Raw genomic sequence first — 5,534 nt, forward strand, 5'->3', positions numbered from 1 at the left:
AGAGAGAGAGAGAGAAGAGAGAGAGAGAGAGAAAGAGAAAGAGAAAGAGAAAGAAAGAGAGAGGTCACGGTAGTGCATAGAGAACGCAGCCACGAACAATCCCTTCGGAAACCGGCCAACTCGCTCGAGGGCCCGCCGTCAACTGATCGGATCCGTTGAGACCAGCGTGGCGAGACTCGGTTGTTCTACAGCCTGACCCACAAGCACGGCCTGTGTCGGATCTCATGCCGCCTCAACGCCGGATACAGCCTGACGATTCGTCGGCCGCGCGGCGACCGTGGTTGTGAGTGGCGAACGGACTGATGTGTGCGTGACGTGTCGTCGCCTCCTGTGTGCAGCTCATAACCCCGTTGTGTCTCGCGCGAGTGCTTACGAGTGAGTGCGTACGCTGGGGCATTCGTTAATACCGTTTCCGGCGTGCGCCTGGGTCGTGCATATACAGTTTCGGTTGTGTTGTCTGTCTCTATTGTATCTCTCGCGCGCGGCGTCCATCTATCCGTCCGTCTGATTCTTGCCGTTCTCTGTCTTCTGCGTGCGCTCGTCGTTATCTTCATCATCATCTTCATCTTCATCCTCTTCTTCTTCTTCGTCTTCTGTGAAGTATAGACGCAGCGTCACGGGTTTCCGCTGTTTCGCTCCTCTCACAGGAGGTCAGCACCTCAGCATTGGTAGGTAGGTAAGTGCGGAATGCGGGACTTTGGGGTTGTTGAAAGATGCCGAACTTTCAAGAAGAAAAGAGGAGTAAGAAAAAAAGAAAGACAGGTCGTGCTTCTCATTACCTCTCGAAAGGAGAGCTCACGGTGAAATATGAGCGGCCAGTTTCGGTAGTTTTCTTCTCTTTGCGTTGGCGGCCAACGCGGGGGATCCCAGTGTACCTATCTTGCGTGTGAAACCACCGGTACCGAAATTCGCGCAACGATTGGACGAGCTGGTTCGTGGCGAATGTTCGCCAATCGCTTCTCCGTAAGACTCCAATGAAAAATCGCGCGTGAGAGTTACAGAGATTTAAATGGACTCTTGTTGATCTCGCTGATGAACAGAAATTCAACAACATCAAAAACGATTGATTGTTCGTAGACTCTTATCTAATAAGATGATCACGATTTGAAATCATGTTAATAAGAACTTCAATGCATGGATGTAGTCCGACAGATTTCCTGCAGTGAGGAAGAATGTGATCTGTAAATGAAAGTATTTGTTTCGAAATGATTTGTTTGTAAATTACGATACGAAAATAAGATTTCTTTTGAATTGTGAATTATAATTTTAGCTTTGATATCTAATTTCCAGTAAATATCAATTAACAGTAATAACATCAATGTTATAAATAACAGTTACATCGTTAAATTAGATGTAAAATTATAACATTGATGTTATATTACTTTTAGTTAGTTTGTTTATTGATTTAGCTTTATAAATTTTCTTTTGTATTTCTCAAAATATAAACAACTTGTATTCTCGGCGTTAAATATCATTGAATGCATTTTATCATGAGTTTTCATATTTTATTTTGCCGTATGTCATTTAATAAATGCGCAGAATTTTCAAAAGACCTAAGGATCGAATCTATATTCAAAGTCTAAAGAATAATTTCCACTTCTCTCTTTCCTCACACAAAGCGCATACGGTCTTCATTTATCACCGTGTTTCATAATATTCATCGTGAGAAATGCATTTCGATGGGATTACGGATAGCATATCTGTGAAACGCAGGACGAGTGTGTGAAATATTTCAACGTGTGTGAAGATAAGACAAGAAGCGACAGCTCGGCAACGGGGTTGGTTTGCCCTACTCCCGCCGCCATTGTGCGTCCCTCTTGTTTACGAATGGTGTGCGTAGAGAAACCATGTGACCGTAAACACGGAATCCTCGACTATGTTCAGATTCCCACCTGAGTGTCACTCAGGTATCGTTTTATCCTTGTGATTTACCGAATGTTAAATCGAATTTTAAGGATAAACTTGGGATACTCGGAAAATCTGAACCCTTAGAGAAGTTAGATATTTCATCATGTAGATAAATTTTCGAAAAGTTGTGCATTTTTATTATTCAAGATGTGATTTAAAAAAAGCAATACATTAAAAAAATTAATATATTAATTAATGTGAATGAAAAAGCGATAAATTAATTTTAATAAATTAAAAAATTGTCAGCTCATTCAAAATTCGACGATTTATTTTCTTCACATTTTAACACATTATTACGCGCATTTTACTCGACAATCGCAAAACGCGTTTAGCGTAGAAGATAATTCTGTTAGTTAGCTCATTCCAACTCTAAATGAATAATTTATGCTGAGTAGTATTCCGAGAAGATCACAACGTATCGCATTTTATGCTCATTCAAATCTACACATTCTGACACATAAGTGCAACACTTGCAGTTTTATATCTAAGAAATATGATGATTCTTCCATGATAAGGCGTCACTGAACTTACACATTTGTAGATAACCTGTATATTTATATGAACTTTATACATCAGTCAATAATTATAAAACTTGATATATAAAATTATTCCGTAACCAATAATTGTCATCTACAAATCTTTCATTTATAAAAATTCTAGTAAACATTGAATAGCTTAGAATAAAAATAACTATTTATTTTGAAAGTAATAGCTATAGCTCAATTTTTGGAAATTATGAATTTTAAGAAAATAATAAAATTAAATTATTCGTTATTAATTAAATTTTACGTAAAATATTCAAATATTTATATGTATAATTTAAAAGTTAGTAAATCTATTAATAATAAAATACTATATTTTAAATATATTTATATTTTATTATATATAACAAATGTATCTGTTATATATATAAAAAAAAATTATTATGAATTAATTAAAAAAGAATTTTTATAAATTAAACATTTTTATTTAAACCATTAACCTTTTCTTACACCAATTACCTTTAAAAATATATATATTAATTTTAAAATCATTGAACGATTTAACGAAAATTATTTTCTAGAACGGATATTTTTATGGAAGGTGGATCACATTCAGCTTCCTGAATACGTCGAAGCGATATACGACACTGAATATGCATACTCTCTTTATCCTCGATTTTTCGTTCTAGAAATAGAAGTGAATGAGAGTGTCGAGCAAGTGTTTGTTGTGTGAAAGTACTTGAATACATAGTAGTGTCAATTCTGCGGATAATCTAGAAGCAGCGACGCCCTGTTTACTCGATTCGGTAGTCTAGCGTAGCAAACGAGGCCTCAGAATACCGTCAAAGATGTATTTTCAGCGTTCTTAATTGAATAGGACGACGCGGCACTCATAAATTATTCGAGTTTCTAATTAGACCGTCACAGCGTTCTTCCGCGATGAAGTTTTCCCCGCACGAAGAACGGCATTTTTTGTCGACAATTTTATTGAGAAAAAGAATACTGATTATTCAAACTTAAACAACATTCCATTTGATTTCCCAATATAATAATCATAATATATGTGTAACAATGTAATAATCTCTTTTTTTTATGAGACTTTTTGATATTTCCAATTGACAATTATTTACAACATGTTATTTTTCATCGAGAAGATCGTTTCCTTTATATTTAAAAATGATACAATTACAAAAAAAATGATTTGTTAATTATTACATAAATGAATAATTAAGTAAACATTATGCGATCAATTACTAAAAGTGAACTTAATTTTGTAAAAAAAAAAAATAAATTGTTACAATTCAAAAAGAATGATTTAAAAAGAAATTGTCAAAATTGTCGCAACAAAAAAGGTGATGATTTTAATTTTTAAAAAGAATTTTGAATAAAAAAATAAAAATAATATTTGATTATGTTAAGAATTTTTTTCTTTTTTTTGGACAATTTGATTAGTCAGTAATTTTCTCTCTGGTTGAAAAATAGTCTTTTCTTTTTTTTTGGAAAACTTAATTTTTCGGTTGTGTTACTTCTGAAGAGAGTGATATACTTATCGCATTTCAACATGATGAATAACATTTTCAATTTAAAAAGTATAATAATTTTTTTTAATACACAAAAATGCATAACTCTGTGGCTCGAACTTTACGAATTTATTTGAATATTTAGTTTACATTTGTGATCATTTTTCTAATTGTAAGATTTAATTAAATCTTGCAATTTTTTATAATCAAAATTTTACATTTATAGCAATTCTGTGATATATGAAAGATTAATCTTATGTACATTTTTATCTTTATTCTCGAAGTTGTAGCGCGGATGCCCGGATTGAGATAAGCTAATCGACGACTTGCATTTAGAGTGATTGACCTCTTTTGTGTATCCTAAAGTTAATAGATGCGATCTCTTTAGAGAACTTTAAGAAGAGGCATACATTATTTTAATAAAACGCAATATTATTATTTTCTGTTTCGAGTTAATATTATTGCATCTATTCGGTCATGATGAATTAATGAGTGTAAACACAATGTAATTTTAATCATATGTAGCTGTTCATTCGTCCAATGATCTACGCGCATTAATGCTCGACTTGCAAACAATAATCGTAAATGTACCTTCAATTATGTTGCAATTGAGGTGACGCATGATTTACGCGTTATTATGCTAGTTACGCCACGCGTTACACAGTGCGTAAACAATCGTGACACGTGTAACTTTACGGAAACCACGGGGCAATAATTTTACGTCGTGCGACATAAAATGTTAATGATTTTGTCGAGAAAAATCTAATGAATTAAATTCTAAATAATAAGAAATGATTCCTTTGAGGTAACCTAATGTATAATAATTTAGAAAGAGCATTATCAGTGTTTACTTTTTTTTCGAAATATACAAAAATTGAGAGATTGAAGAAGTTTAAGCGACACTTTTTTAATATCCTTATTTACTTCCTCTTTTTTTTAATTATGCTTTTATATTATTTTCTTTCTTTTAATATTTATCTCAAAATATTTAAATGTTTTATTTCGAAATTTAAAATGCTGACATGTAACGTGATATATAAATCGAAATATTGTCTGCTTTCGCATTTTTTTTCAATTTTGGATGTATTTATACGGAAATTGCTGAGTCCGCACGCGTATATATCATCGAGTGTACTTCGTCGAGTAATATGATAAGAAGATTGAGTAACTCGACATTCCGACGTTCGAAAGTTCTTATGTTATCTAATTTGTCAGCGGAAGTTGTGTTTTTCCAACAATAAGACGAGCATTGCGTGATTTCACATCTCGTAGCCTCGTCTATATGTCAGTGCGTCTCGGTTTAGACGGTTAAGTCAAGATTCAGTTAAACATCTTTTTGTACTCCATTGGACATCCTCTTTCGCTTACGGTTGTTTATCTAGCACGAAGACTTCTCGAGTTATCAGTTTTCCCGCGTTCCAACCGCTTATCTACTACGTCAACTTTGTTGGGCTATTTTCGTCCTTTTTACGTGACACTTGATGTAACAATACACACACATATACACGCACACGCACACACACATACACACGCGCGCGCGCACGCACGCGCGCACACACACACACACACACACACACACAGAGAGAGAGAGAGAGAGAGAGAGAGAGAGAGAGAGAGAAGAGAA

General features: G+C 34.2%; 1 pseudogene; it reads left to right on the top strand.

Moving 5' to 3' along the window:
• The window catches only part of LOC105618636, a 22,571-nt pseudogene that overhangs the window by 5,623 nt on the left and 11,414 nt on the right, over positions 1-5,534 (top strand).

This window comes from Atta cephalotes, assembly GCF_000143395.1.
Source record: "Atta cephalotes unplaced genomic scaffold scaffold00017, whole genome shotgun sequence".
Taxonomy (NCBI): Eukaryota; Metazoa; Arthropoda; class Insecta; order Hymenoptera; family Formicidae; genus Atta; species Atta cephalotes.